The sequence below is a fragment of the Pseudophryne corroboree genome, unplaced genomic scaffold, assembly GCF_028390025.1.
Source record: "Pseudophryne corroboree isolate aPseCor3 unplaced genomic scaffold, aPseCor3.hap2 scaffold_670, whole genome shotgun sequence".
Classification (NCBI taxonomy): Eukaryota; Metazoa; Chordata; class Amphibia; order Anura; family Myobatrachidae; genus Pseudophryne; species Pseudophryne corroboree.
This window is the reverse complement of record NW_026970257.1, coordinates 26107-40983: the sequence shown is the minus strand read 5'-3', so window position 1 is coordinate 40983 and position 14877 is coordinate 26107. Positions and strand designations below refer to the sequence as shown.

At 48.6% G+C, this 14877-nt stretch overlaps 9 non-coding genes across 9 annotated transcripts; 1 reads left to right on the top strand and 8 right to left on the bottom strand.

The window, feature by feature from the left end:
* Positions 1 to 4112: 4112 nt before the first annotated feature.
* Positions 4113 to 4225, bottom strand: LOC135037299 (U5 spliceosomal RNA). The gene has a single exon (XR_010231861.1). It is a non-coding gene; the product is annotated as a U5 spliceosomal RNA (small nuclear RNA).
* A 2430-nt stretch (positions 4226 to 6655) lies between these two features.
* On the bottom strand, positions 6656 to 6771 carry LOC135037278 (U5 spliceosomal RNA). Its single transcript, XR_010231841.1, has one exon. It is a non-coding gene; the product is annotated as a U5 spliceosomal RNA (small nuclear RNA).
* A 275-nt stretch (positions 6772 to 7046) lies between these two features.
* Positions 7047 to 7161, bottom strand: LOC135037283 (U5 spliceosomal RNA). Its single transcript, XR_010231846.1, has one exon. It is a non-coding gene; the product is annotated as a U5 spliceosomal RNA (small nuclear RNA).
* Positions 7162 to 7447: 286 nt separating this feature from the next.
* On the bottom strand, positions 7448 to 7563 carry LOC135037294 (U5 spliceosomal RNA). Its single transcript, XR_010231856.1, has one exon. It is a non-coding gene; the product is annotated as a U5 spliceosomal RNA (small nuclear RNA).
* A 270-nt stretch (positions 7564 to 7833) lies between these two features.
* LOC135037253 (U5 spliceosomal RNA) lies at positions 7834 to 7949 on the bottom strand. The gene has a single exon (XR_010231816.1). It is a non-coding gene; the product is annotated as a U5 spliceosomal RNA (small nuclear RNA).
* Positions 7950 to 8093: 144 nt separating this feature from the next.
* LOC135037143 (U1 spliceosomal RNA) lies at positions 8094 to 8257 on the top strand. Its single transcript, XR_010231736.1, has one exon. It is a non-coding gene; the product is annotated as a U1 spliceosomal RNA (small nuclear RNA).
* A 4825-nt stretch (positions 8258 to 13082) lies between these two features.
* Positions 13083 to 13195, bottom strand: LOC135037298 (U5 spliceosomal RNA). Its single transcript, XR_010231860.1, has one exon. It is a non-coding gene; the product is annotated as a U5 spliceosomal RNA (small nuclear RNA).
* Positions 13196 to 13470: 275 nt separating this feature from the next.
* Positions 13471 to 13586, bottom strand: LOC135037258 (U5 spliceosomal RNA). The gene has a single exon (XR_010231821.1). It is a non-coding gene; the product is annotated as a U5 spliceosomal RNA (small nuclear RNA).
* A 286-nt stretch (positions 13587 to 13872) lies between these two features.
* LOC135037292 (U5 spliceosomal RNA) lies at positions 13873 to 13989 on the bottom strand. Its single transcript, XR_010231854.1, has one exon. It is a non-coding gene; the product is annotated as a U5 spliceosomal RNA (small nuclear RNA).
* Between the last annotated feature and the right edge of the window lie 888 nt (positions 13990 to 14877).

The window sequence follows — 14877 nt, the reverse complement described above, 5'->3', positions numbered from 1 at the left end:
CAGCAGCAATAAGTAACCACTGATACTGAGCACTGATATTGAGATTTCCACTGAGAGAACATAGCCACGTCCATTCCGCTCTCTCTTCAATGCACGAGTAAAAATGTCGGCAACGCACAGCTCTTTATATGGAATCCGAATCTCGCGAGAATCCGACAGCGGGATGATGACATTTTCCCTTGTTCAGGTTTTCCGAGTCAGGCGGGAACAACCGAGCCTGCCTCGGACCAGTGTAAACCACGTGGAGTTCGTGGGGAATTCGGTTCTCGGAGAACCGAACCCGCTCCTCTCTACCTTATACCCATCAATTTTTTTATTTTCAATCTAAGCCCCTGCAGTTTTCTGTAAGCATCTGCTTCGCTATGATGATCAACAAGTCACAAGGGCAAACACTCAGGGCTTGAGGCGTAGATCTTAGGACCAGCTGCTACAAGCATGGCAGAGGTGTCACTATTACTGGTGACACCCAGAGAGGTGGCGAGGGAGATTGTAATGCAGTGCGCGCAGATAAGCAGCGCAATGGTAAAAAGGAGGCATGGTTTCATAGGTAGGGGCGTGGCCTGGTGGCCTGAATCTACATTTTGTTGCTCCGGGTGTCCCGGGGGTTGGGGGCTGCACCCGGGGACTAGTGTGTGAGCGGTGCTGGCTCCTGCACAGTGAAAAGGCATGGCCACCCAGCATGACGCCTCCCTTCTTGACCATGCTGTAATTGCAGTCGCACTGCAGTTCAGCGTGATCATAAAAAATGGTGTAGCCTCCTGCTGGTGCAGACTGTATGTGCGCGCAGGAAGCCGCCACCATTTTTGTGATCACAGCGGCTGAATGTGATGTCATACAGCCGCTGTGACCACGCCCCCTGTGTCTCCTCCGTTGCAGACCCCATTTTGAAGCCTTGCACCCGCACCGCTCCATCCCTGACTTGGAAATGGAGTGTTGCTGACCCACCTATCCCCCCCCCCCCCCCCCGCCCTGATTGACAGGCAGAGGCGATCGCATTCTCTGCGGGGTGCCGCAGAAAATGCAGGCACATGCGTATGCTCTTAGCAATTTTTGCAGTTGGATCGCTTATTGTGATTGCAATCCAACCTGAATCAGGCCCTATTACCTATCACAATGCGCTGCGGGCAGTACAAAATTGGGTTAATATAGGAGAAAAACCCCCAGACCTGTGCTCCTTAACTGTTCCTGGTGGCTAGTGGAGCGGCTGCCCAGTAATCAGTGTCCACGCCAGTGCGCACACGGTCCACCCCCTACGGCCACGCTCCCCTTCATCAGCGGCCTCGTGATCCGGAAGGGTGGTGTGTGTGTGACTGACCTTAGGATGAAAGCGGAGCCTCCGCTGCAGTGACCCAGCAACCGGGGCACGGGAGTATACAGCGCCGCTGGGAGTGATGAAGCTGCAGTAAAGATGTCTATTAGACCTAGCCTGCTGCAGCCCTTGTAGATTCTCATAAAAAAAGTTCTTCTTTTCTTGTCAAAATTTATAGCTAAGAATAGGCTGCCTGAGGCAGGCCCCTGTTAAGTGGCCTGCTACTGAAGGCACCAACTACAAACTGAGCTCCCTGTTCATGGAAGCGGGGTTATAGAGGAGAATGCACTGAGCATCTTGGGAACAGTCAAAAGCTTTGAGCCGGTTGGTGCCTCAGATCAAGATCCTACTCTACACCCCAATGTGAATCCTTGTGGAGTCCAGTGTACCCCACAGAAGAAATAAATGTGTCACACCCATTGGCAGCAACCTTAGAATAGCTGCTGACGGGCACAATTGAGAATGGAAGGGGGGGGGGGGGGACATTTGAATCCAGCACATAAATGCAATTCAAATATGTAATTTGTACCTTCCTATTTTAAAATATAATGGATGAACCTCACCCTGTGAGAACAATCTTCATGATCAAGAAATCTCATATGCAAAATAAGTATGAGTTGGGATAGGGCTGGGGAGGGTGTCTGCTCTGGCAGCCCCTCCCCCGTCAAGTTAAGGAGATTCAACTGAGGAAGCACAAGGGAACTCTCGTCTGGGGACAACAACTGCAGGGAGACCACATCTTTTCAGATGAACATGGGAGGGCGGAAGGCTGCCTAATACTGAAGCACCATCAAATATCAAACCATATGCAACATCTAGTACAAGCATTCCTGGGGGAAGGTCTGCAGCAGACGGATTTGCATACAGTGATGTTATCCAAGCAGTGGGCCAAAGTTGGCTGGAACCCTCATCTGCATATGAAAAGAGAAAAGGGGCGTGCAGGGCATGGCGGCCTTTTGCAGTGCTTGGATGACCCCTAGTTCTCATTAAACACCCCCACCCTCCTTTGGTGTGGGGCTCATGTTGGCCATGCCCCATCCCCTGAAGCATTCAAGCTGATTTCTTGCAGCAGCTGGGCACTGTAACAGCTCCAGAGCTGTTCTGTAAGGCAAGTAAAAGGGTGTGGGCCCTACAGCACCACCTGTAGTTCGCATTGTGCGTTGGAAGGCACAAAGTAAGCAGACGGGAGGAGAAGTCAGGATAGTGCGCAAGGGCATCCTTTTCTCTTAGTCCGTAGAGGATGCTGGGGTCACATTAAGAACCATGGGGTATAGACGGGATCCGCAAGAGACATGGGCACTTTAAGACTATCAAAGGGTGTGAACTGGCTCCTCCCTCTATGCCCCTCCTCCAGACTCCAGTTATAGGAACTGTGCCCAGGGAGACGGACATTTCGAGGAAAGGATTTATTGTTAAACTAAGGTGAGCATCTTACCAGCTCACACCTTAAGCATGCCGCAGAACGTGGCATTCAACAGAACACAAGCCAACGGCATGAACAATTGCAGCAAAAAGCTGACCAGAACCATAACACAACATGTGTATAACCACAAGTAATAACTGCAGACACAGTATGGACTGGGACGGGTGCCCAGCATCCTCTACAGACTAAGAGAAAAGGATTTACCGGTAGGTATTAAAATCCTATTTTCTCATACGACCTAGAGGATGCTGGGGTCACATTAAGAACCATGGGGTTATACCAAAGCTCTTGAACGGGTGGAAGAGTGCGTACGACTCTGCAGCACTGAATGACCCACCTTGAGGTTATCATCGGCCAAGGTATCAAACTTGTAAAACTTAGCAAAAGTGTTTACTAAATAGCTGCTCGGCAAAGTTGCAATGCCGAGACTCCCCGACCAGCTGCCCAGGATGAACCCACCTTTCTAGTAGAATGGGTCTTCACCTAATTCAGTAACGGCAATCCTGCCGTGGAATGAGCATGCTGAATCTTACCACAGATCCAGCGCATAATGGTCTGCATGGAAGCAGGACACCCAATCCTGTTGGGAGCATACAGGACAAACAGAGCCTCTGTTTTCCTAATCTGAACCGTTCTGGTGACATAAATTTTCAAAGTTCTGACCACAGCCAGAGACTTTGACTCAACGAAGGTGTCAGTGGCCAAAGGCACCATGTGGAAAGATGAACCACCTTCGGCAGAAATTGTTGACGTGTCCTCAATTCTGCTCTATCTTCATGAAAGATCAAATAAAGGCTCTTGTGATACTGCATGGTTTGTACTGTTTTCCATGTGCTCCCAGATCTTTCAAGCAAGTAGCATGGTCAAGAAAGTTCTGTTTGAAAAGAAACAAACATTTACTGTCATTGTTATGCAAATAAACTTACATTAAAGCTAACAAGAAAGCACACTCGTTCTGTCTTTAAACTGATAAAAGAAACCCCAATAATATGGGCATACCTCCCAACTTTGTCGGCTCGCATAGAGGGACACACGCGTGGCGAAGTCGCGCGCGCTCCCAAAAAGGGCGTGGCCTAAGTAAAAGGGGGTGTGGCTTCGCGCGAGGAACCGCGATCGCGAGTCACGCCCCCGTTTTCGGCACTGAGGGGGCATGCCCAGCGCTCTGTGAGCCGCTGGCATGCCACCTCTCCCTCTGACTTCAGTGAATAGACGCTGTGCGCATGCGCACAGCGTCTATTCACCGCTGCTCTGCTAAGCAGGGCAGCGACAGACAGAGCCTCCCAACTGTCCTCCCCACCGCGGGACACTGCGGCCCGCAGGTGGGACAGCGGGACAGTCCCCAAAAAACGGGACTGTCCCGCGAAAATCGGGACAGTTGGGAGGTATGATATGGGGCATGCAAAAATTGAGATAAAACTCAGTTTTGCTCCTCTCCACGGAAATCTTTAATAAAAGGCGAAATATTTGTTAGTTCTGAAGAGAAACCAGAGCATGACCAAGATTCCACCTGTCGCCTGAGTGCCATGCCAGCAGTTCTCATTCAGCCAGGGCCGGCGCTACCACTAGGCAGCTTTAGGCAGCTGCCTATGGGCGGCGACCACTGGAGGGCGGCACTGCTTAGTGAACGAAAGTGAAAGAGAACACTTTTTTATCATGTGCCTCAGCAGAAACAGAGGAGCTGCTCGTGTGCGCCCACCACGTCTGTCTGACTCTGCCTTCAAAAGTGAGTTGACTGACTGTGTGCCTACTTCTGCAACCCTGCCGTGCCGCCGCCCCCCCACCTCTGCGATCATAACACATTCCACTATGTTATGTGGGCTATGTGCAGCCTGCTGCCGCCTGTGCTCCTGAGTCCGGGGTCCCGGGTCCCACAGTATCAGCCTATCACTGACTACCCGCCGCTCCCCCACGCGATGGTCTCCCGCGTCCCCCCCCATCACCCCTGCATTTGGGCACAGGGCACATGAAGGAGAGTCACCCGCTGGCCTGGTCCGCTCCGCATCACTGACTACCCGCCGCTCCCCCACGCGATGGTCTCCCGCGCCGCGTCCCCCCCCCCATCACCCCTGCATTTGGGCACAGGGCACATGAAGGAGAGTCACCCGCTGGCCTGGTCCGCACTGCTGCCGCATCGGGCGCCGTCTCTCCCTACAATCCAGTGCAAATTGTTATCCGCGCTACCCCCCCAATCCCGCGACCGGCTCCCGCATCAGTACCTGCTGCTGCCTCTTTTTGTGACAAGCGCCCCCACAGCTATTAGGCTCCCGCTGCACCCCCCCCCCTCCCCTCCTGCATCTTGTAGCTTTGTTCACTTCCCCCCCCCTTCTGCATCTTGTAGCTTTGTTCACTTCTCCCCCCCCTTCTGCATCTTGTAGCTATGTTCACTTCTCCCCCCCCTTCTGCATCTTGTAGCTATGTTCACTTCTCCCCCCCCACCTCTGCCTCTTCTAATTACCAGCTCCCCCACAGCTATTAGGCTCCCGTTGCTCCCCCCCCCCCCCCTCCTGCATCTTGTAGCTAGGTTCACTTCTTTCCCCCCCCCCCCCTCTGCCTCTTCTTATTACCAGCTCCCCCACAGCTATTAGGCTCCCGCTGCTCCCCCCCCCCTCCTGCATCTTGTAGCTAGGTTCACTTCTTCCCCCCCCTCTGCCTCTTCTTATTTAATTTATGTGAAAGGCAATAGGTTCTGCAGCAGCTGCGCCTCTCTAGTGCCTGAGAGGTGGCAGCTGTCTGTAGGTGGCCACAATAAACGGCCACAGTAATATACACGTGTGTGTGTGTGTATATATATATATATATACACATATATACACACATATACACACAACACAGTATATCCATCTATGTATAAACACAGTACATCTATCTTGATAGATCTTTTTAGATATATATATATGGACCGGATTAAAGACTTTTTTACTTTACAACAGTCTGCTGAGTGCCGCTGATTTCCTTTCCACTATATATATATATATATATATATATATATATATATATATATAGTAACCTGTTTCCTCTGTCACTCCATAAGGGTACATGCTCACATGCATATGGTATCCAAATAGCTGGCGGCACTCAGAGGCTTGTACAAAGTGGAAAAAAAACCCTGTGCAGGGTGTGTTGTTTATTAAATGTGACATTTGGGGACCGTTCCCCTTCTTCAAGATAGGGGATACGGTCCCTGAAACGTCACATTTAATAAACACACCACCCTGCAGAGGTTTTTTTTTTTAACTTTGTACAAGCATCTAGGGCTTGGGGGGGACTGGGGAACTGGTGTAGCGGTGTTGGAGGATGTGTCAAAATTATTATGTATGTATATACTATATATATATGTATTTATGGGTGGCACTCCTGTATTTATGGGTGGCACTCCACATGTTTCAAAGAAGTACAGTATGCACATATGCGGAAATACAACTGTAGCTTATCAACTTTTCAGATGCTTTAATGTTGCATCTTTTGACAAAACATCCAATATTAAAGATTCAATATCAAAGCATCCGAAACGTTGTTAAGCTATTTCTGCGCAAGTGCTGCGCACAAGTACAGGAGTATATTGTATATATTTATAAAGCTTAAAAGGAGCTTAGAAGACGCTACCTACGCACTGTTTCACCTGAGAGGCCGGGCATTGGGGGGGGGGCGATGAAGATTTGCCTAGGGTGCCGAGGAACCTTGCACCGGCCCTGCATTCAGCTGAAAGTGAGCACCCAATTTGAATGAAAGAAAGCAGATTTCTCACCAGGCTTCCCCTTGCTATAAACATGGTTTGTACTCTTTTCCATGTGCTCCCAGATCTTTCAAGCAATTAGTGTGGTCAAGAAAGTTCTGTTTGAAAAGAAACAAACATTTACTGTAATTTCTATGCAAATGAGCTTACATTAAAGCACACTCGTTCTATCTTTAAACAGATAAAATAAAACCCCAATAAGATGGGGCAAGGAAAAAATGAGATAAAACTCAGTTTTGCTCCTCTCCACGGAAATCTTTAGTAAAAGGCGAAAGATTTGTTCGTTCTGAAGAGAAACCAGAGCATGACCAAGATTCCACCTGTCGCCTGAGTGCCATGCCAGCAGTTCTCATTCAGCTCAAAGTGAGCACCCAATTTGAAAGAAAGAAAGCAGATTTCTCACCAGGCTTCCCCTAGCTATAAACATGGTTTGTACTCTTTTCCATGTGTTCCCAGATCTTTCAAGCAATTAGTATAGTCAAGAAAGTTCTGTTTGAAAAGAAACAAACATTTACTGTCATTTCTATGCAAATGAGCTTACATTAAAGCACACTCGTTCTATCTTTAAACCGATAAAATAAAACCCCAATAAGATGGGGCATGCAAAATTTGAGATAAAACTCAGTTTTGCTCCTCTCCACGGAAATCTTTAGTAAAAGGCAAAGATTTGTTCGTTCTGAAGAGAAACCAGAGCATGACCAAGATTCCACCTGTCGCCTGAGTGCCATGCCAGCAGTCCTCATTCAGCTCAAAGTGAGCACCCAATTTGAAAGAAAGAAAGCAGATTTCTCACCAGGCTTCCCCTTGCTATAAGCATGGTTTGTACTCTTTTCCATGTGCTCCCAGATCTTTCAAGCAATTAGTATGGTCAAGAAAGTTCTGCTTGAAAAGAAACAGACATTTACTGTCATTGTTATACAAATAAACTTACATTAAAGCTAACAAGAAAGCACACTCGTTCTGTCTTTAAACTGATAAAAGAAACCCCAATAATATGGGGCATGCAAAAATTGAGATAAAACTCAGTTTTGCTCCTCTCCACGGAAATCTTTAATAAAAGGCGAAAGATTTGCTCATTCTGAAGAAAAACCAGACCATGACCAAGATTCCACCTGTCGCCTGAGTGCCATGCCAGCAGTCCTCATTCAGATCAAAGTGAGCGCCCAATTTGAAAGAAAGCAGATTTCTCACCTGGCTTCTCCTTGCTATAAGCATGGTTTGTACTGTATTCCATGTGCTCCCAGATCTTTCAAGCAAGTAGCATGGTCAAGAAAGTTCTCTTTGAAAAGAAACAAACATTTACTGTAATTTCTATGCAAATGAGCTTTCATTAAAGCACACTCATTCTATCTTTAAACCGATAAAAGAAACCCCAAAAAGATGGGGCATGCAAAAATTGAGGTAAAACTCAGTTTTGCTCCTCTCCACGGAAATCTTTAGTAAAAGGCGAAAGATTTGTTCGTTCTGAAGAGAAACCAGAGCATGACCAAGATTTTCATCTGAAAATATGTGTTCTCCCTGCAGTTGTTGTCCCCAGATGAGAGTTCCCTTGTGCTGCCTCAGTTGAATCTCCTTTACTTGACAGAGATGTGCCTGAGCAGCGGCCCTCCCCAGCCCTATCCCAAATCATACTTATTTTGCATAGGAGATACCATGGTCATGAAGATTGTTCTCCCAGGGTGAGGTTCATTCATTGCATTCTGGGTATGCTGACCCCTGTGATTTCCCCAAATGTGGGAAACTCGACTGCATTATTTGTGGTAGTGGGGGACTGTGTTTGTGCTTTCCTCTGGTTAGCTCTGGTAAAAGTCAGATTTCTTTGTCTCAGATCTTCCTCTAGCCTTGTTCTTCTTTCGAGAGTTCCCTTGTGCTGCCTCAGTTGGATCTCCTTCACTTGACAGGGGGTGCCCGGAGCAGCAATCCTCCACAGCTCTAGCCGAACTCCTACTTACCTGCCAGGTGAGATACTATGATCTTCACTGTTAGGGCAATCAGGATGTGGAATTCCCTGCCAGGGAAGGTGGTAATGGCGGACTCTGTAATTGGATTTAAAAAAGGAATGGATACATTTCTGAATGAAAAAGCTATCCAAGGTTATAATACTTAAAATATCAACATGGTTAATCCGGGGGTAACATGAGTTATAGTAGCTAACTAGTCATAAAACATTATTCAGCAAGAATGTAGAATCATCACAACTTAAAACAGGTTGAACACGATGGGCAATTTGCCTCTATTCAACCTCAAAAACTATGTTACTATATGTTACTATATTACTATGTTACTGTAGTATACAGAAAACCAAAATGCAATAAACAGTGATAGTGAGCACTGATGAGGATACTAGAACTGACACTGAGCAGCAAGATGCAGCACTGGACTATTAGTAATGTACTGTAGTATGCTGAGCACCACAATGCAGCACAAGACAATGAGCAGTGATACTGAGCACTGATGAGGATACTACTGAGAACTGACACTGAGCAGGAGAGACACACTACTAGTATTACTGAGCAGCAATAAGTAACCACTGATACTGAGCACTGATATTGAGAATTCCACTGAGAGAACATAGCCACGTCCATTCCGCTCTATCTTCAATGCACGAGTAAAAATGGCGGCAACGCGCAGCTCTTTATATGGAATCCGAATCTCGCGAGAATCCGACAGCGGGATGATGACATTTTCCCTTGTTCAGGTTTTCCGAGTCAGGCGGGAACAACCGAGCCTGCCTCGGACCAGTGTAAACAACGTGGAGTTCGTGGGGAATTCGGTTCTCGGAGAACCGAACCCGCTCCTCTCTACCTTATACCTATCAATTTTTATATTTTCAATCTAAGCCCCTGCAGTTTTCTGTAAGCATCTGCTTCGCTATGATGATCAACAAGTCACAAGGGCAAACACTCAGGGCTTGAGGCGTAGATCTTAGGACCAGCTGCTACAAGCATGGCAGAGGTGTCACTATCACTGGTGACACCCAGAGAGGTGGCGAGGGAGATTGTAATGCAGTGCGCGCAGATAAGCAGCGCAATGGTAAAAAGGAGGCATGGTTTCATAGGTAGGGGCATGGCCTGGTGGCCTGAATCTACATTTTGTTGCTCCGGGTGTCCCGGGGGTTGGGGGCTGCACCCGGGGACTAGTGTGTGAGCGGTGCTGGCTCCTGCACAGTGAAAGGGCATGGCCACCCAGCATGACGCCTCCCTTCTTGACCATGCTGTAATTGCAGTCGCACTGCAGTTCAGCGTGATCATAAAAAATGGTGTAGCCTCCTGCTGGTGCAGACTGTATGTGCGCGCAGGAAGCCGCCACCATTTTTGTGATCACAGCGGCTGAATGTGATGTCATACAGCCGCTGTGACCACGCCCCCTGTGTCTCCTCCGTTGCAGACCCCATTTTGAAGCCTTGCCCCCGCACCGCTCCATCCCTGACTTGGAAATGGAGTGTTGCTGACCCACCTATCCCCCCCCCCCGCCCCGATTGACAGGCAGAGGCGATCGCATTCTCTGCGGGGTGCCGCAGAAAATGCAGGCACATGCGTATGCTCTTAGCAATTTTTGCAGTTGGATCGCTTATTGTGATTGCAATCCAACCTGAATCAGGCCCTAATACCTATCACAATGCGCTGCGGGCAGTACAAAATTGGGTTAATATAGGAGAAAAACCCCCAGACCTGTGCTCCTTAACTGTACCTGGTGGCTAGTGGAGCGGCTGCCCAGTAATCAGTGTCCACGCTTGTGCGCACACGGTCCACCCCCTACGGCCACGCTCCCCTTCATCAGCGGCCTCGTGATCCGGAAGGGTGGTGTGTGTGTGACTGACCTTAGGATGAAACCGGAGCCTCCGCTGCAGTGACCCAGCAACCAGGGCATGGGAGTATACAGCGCCGCTGGGAGTGATGAAGCTGCAGTAAAGATGTCTATTAGACCTAGCCTGCTGCAGCCCTTGTAGATTCTCATAAAACAAGTTCTTCTTTTCTTGTCAAAATTTATAGCTAAGAATAGGCTGCCTGAGGCAGGCCCCTGTTAAGTGGCCTGCTACTGAAGGCACCAACTACAAACTGAGCTCCCTGTTCATGGAAGCGGGGTTATAGAGGAGAATGCACTGAACATCTTGGGAACAGTCAAAAGCTTTGAGCCGGTTGGTGCCTCAGATCAAGATCCTACTCTACACCCCAATGTGAATCCTTGTGGAGTCCAGTGTACCCCACAGAAGAAATTAATGTGTCACACCCATTGGCAGCAACCTTAGAATAGCTGCTGACGGGCACAATTGAGAATGGAAGGGGGGGGGGGGGGGACATTTGAATCCAGCACATAAATGCAATTCAAATATGTAATTTGTACCTTCCTATTTTAAAATATAATGGATGAACCTCACCCTGTGAGAACAATCTTCATGATCAAGAGATCTCATATGCAAAATAAGTATGAGTTGGGATAGGGCTGGGGAGGGTGGCTGCTCGGGCAGCCCCTCCCCCGTCAAGTTAAGGAGATTCAACTGAGGAAGCACAAGGGAACTCTCGTCTGGGGCCAACAACTGCAGGGAGACCACATCTTTTCAGATGAACATGGGAGGGCGGAAGGCTGCCTAATACTGAAGCACCATCAAATATCAAACCATATGCAACATCTAGTACAAGCATTCCTGGGGGAAGGTCTGCAGCAGACGGATTTGCATACAGTGATGTTATCCAAGCAGTGGGCCAAAGTTGGCTGGAACCCTCATCTGCATATGAAAAGAGAAAAGGGGCGTGCAGGGCATGGCGGCCTTTTGCAGTGCTTGGATGACTCCTAGTTCTCATTAAACACCCCCACCCTCCTTTGGTGTGGGGCTCATGTTGGCCATGCCCCATCCCCTGAAGCATTCAAGCTGATTTCTGGCAGCAGCTGGGCACTGTAACAGCTCCAGAGCTGTTCTGTAAGGCAAGTAAAAGGGTGTGGGCCCTGCAGCACCACCTGTAGTTTGCATTGTGCGTTGGAAGGCACAAAGTAAGCAGACGGGAGGAGAAGTCAGGATAGTGCGCAAGGGCATCCTTTTCTCTTAGTCCGTAGAGGATGCTGGGGTCACATTAAGAACCATGGGGTATAGACGGGATCCGCAAGAGACATGGGCACTTTAAGACTATCAAAGGGTGTGAACTGGCTCCTCCCTCTATGCCCCTCCTCCAGACTCCAGTTATAGGAACTGTGCCCAGGGAGACGGACATTTCGAGGAAAGGATTTATTGTTAAACTAAGGTGAGCATCTTACCAGCTCACACCTTAAGCATGCCGCAGAACATGGCATTCAACAGAACACAAGCCAACGGCATGAACAATTGCAGCAAAAAGCTGACCAGAACCATAACACAACATGTGTATAACCACAAGTAATAAATGCAGACACAGTATGGACTGGGACGGGTGCCCAGCATCCTCTACAGACTAAGAGAAAAGGATTTACCGGTAGGTATTAAAATCCTATTTTCTCATACGACCTAGAGGATGCTGGGGTCACATTAAGAACCATGGGGTTATACCAAAGCTCTTGAACGGTTGGAAGAGTGCGTACGACTCTGCAGCACCGAATGACCCAACTTGAGGTTATCATCGGCCAAGGTATCAAACTTGTAAAACTTAGCAAAAGTGTTTACTAAATAGCTGCTCGGCAAAGTTGCAATGCCGAGACTCCCCGACCAGCTGCCCAGGATGAACCCACCTTTCTAGTAGAATGGGTCTTCACCTAAATCAGTAACGGCAATCCTGCCGTGGAATGAGCATGCTGAATCTTACCACAGATCCAGCGCATAATGGTCTGCATGGAAGCAGGACACCCAATCCTGTTGGGAGCATACAGGACAAACAGAGCCTCTGTTTTCCTAATCTGAACCGTTCTGGTGACATAAATTTTCAAAGTTCTGACCACAGCCAGAGACTTTGACTCAACGAAGGTGTCAGTGGCCAAAGGCACCATGTGGAAAGATGAACCACCTTCGGCAGAAATTGTTGACGTGTCCTCAATTCTGCTCTATCTTCATGAAAGATCAAATAAAGGCTCTTGTGATACTGCATGGTTTGTACTGTTTTCCATGTGCTCCCAGATCTTTCAAGCAAGTAGCATGGTCAAGAAAGTTCTGTTTGAAAAGAAACAAACATTTACTGTCATTGTTATGCAAATAAACTTACATTAAAGCTAACAAGAAAGCACACTCGTTCTGTCTTTAAACTGATAAAAGAAACCCCAATAATATGTGCATACCTCCCAACTTTGTCGGCTCGCAAAGAGGGACACACGCGCGGCGAAGTCGCGCGCGCTCCCAAAAGGGCGTGGCCTAAGTAAAAGGGGGCGTGGCTTCGCGGGAGGACCCGCGATCGCGAGTCACGCCCCCGTTTTCGGCACTGAGGGGGCATGCCCAGCGCTTTGTGAGCCGCTGGCATGCCACCTCTCCCTCTGACTTCAGTGAATAGACGCTGTGCGCATGCGCACAGCGTCTATTCACCGCTGCTCTGCTAAGCAGGGCAGCGACAGACAGAGCCTCCCAATTGTCCTCCCCACCGCGGGACACTGCGGCCCGCAGGTGGGACAGCGGGACAGTCCCCAAAAAACGGGACTGTCCCGCGAAAATCGGGACAGTTGGGAGGTATGATATGGGGCATGCAAAAATTGAGATAAAACTCAGTTTTGCTCCTCTCCACGGAAATCTTTAATAAAAGGCGAAATATTTGTTAGTTCTGAAGAGAAACCAGAGCATGACCAAGATTCCACCTGTCGCCTGAGTGCCATGCCAGCAGTTCTCATTCAGCTGAAAGTGAGCACCCAATTTGAATGAAAGAAAGCAGATTTCTCACCAGGCTTCCCCTTGCTATAAACATGGTTTGTACTCTTTTCCATGTGCTCCCAGATCTTTCAAGCAATTAGTGTGGTCAAGAAAGTTCTGTTTGAAAAGAAACAAACATTTACTGTAATTTCTATGCAAATGAGCTTACATTAAAGCACACTCGTTCTATCTTTAAACAGATAAAATAAAACCCCAATAAGATGGGGCATGCAAAAATTGAGATAAAACTCAGTTTTGCTCCTCTCCACGGAAATCTTTAGTAAAAGGCGAAAGATTTGTTCGTTCTGAAGAGAAACCAGAGCATGACCAAGATTCCACCTGTCGCCTGAGTGCCATGCCAGCAGTCCTCATTCAGCTCAAAGTGAGCACCCAATTTGAAAGAAAGAAAGCAGATTTGTCACCAGGCTTCCCCTTGCTATAAACATGGTTTGTACTCTTTTCCATGTGCTCCCAGATCTTTCAAGCAATTAGTATGGTCAAGAAAGTTCTGCTTGAAAAGAAACAGACATTTATTGTCATTGTTATGCAAATAAACTTACATTAAAGCTAACAAGAAAGCACACTCGTTCTGTCTTTAAACTGATAAAAGAAACCCCAATAATATGGGGCATGCAAAAATTGAGATAAAACTCAGTTTTGCTCCTCTCCACGGATAATCTTTAATAAAAGGCGAAAGATTTGTTCGTTCTGAAGAGAAACCAGAGCATGACCAAGATTCCACCTGTCGCCTGAGTGCTGTGCCAGCAGTCCTCATTCAGATCAAAGTGAGCGCCCAATTTGAATGAAAGCAGATTTCTCACCTGGCTTCTCCTTGCTATAAGCATGGTTTGTACTGTATTCCATGTGCTCCCAGATCTTTCAAGCAAGTAGCATGGTCAAGAAAGTTCTGTTTGAAAAGAAACAAACATTTACTGTCATTGTTATGCAAATAAACTTACATTAAAGCTAACAGGAGGGGAGGGGGGGGGGGGGTGTGCAGCGGGAGCCTAATAGCTGTGGGGGCGCTTGTCACAAAAAGAGGCAGCAGCAGGTACTGATGCGGGAGCCGGTCGCGGGATTGGGGGGGTAGCGCGGATAACAATTTGCACTGGATTGTAGGGAGAGGCGGCGCCCGATGCGGCAGCAGTGCGGACCAGGCCAGCGGGTGACTCTCCTTCATGTGCCCTGTGCCCAAATGCAGGGGTGATGGGGGGGGGACGCGGCGCGGGAGACCATCGCGTGGGGGAGCGGCGGGTAGTCAGTGATGCGGAGCGGACCAGGCCAGCGGGTGACTCTCCTTCATGTGCCCTGTGCCCAAATGCAGGGGTGATGGGGGGGGACGCGGGAGACCATCGCGTGGGGGAGCGGCGGGTAGTCAGTGATAGGCTGATACTGTGGGACCCGGGACCCCGGACTCAGGAGCACAGGCGGCAGCAGGCTGCACATAGCCCACATAACATAGTGGAATGTGTTATGATCGCAGAGGTGGGGGGGCGGCGGCACGGCAGGGTTGCAGAAGTAGGCACACAGTCAGTCAACTCACTTTTGAAGGCAGAGTCAGACAGACGTGTTGGGCGCACACGAGCAGCTCCTCTGTTTCTGCTGAGGCACATGAT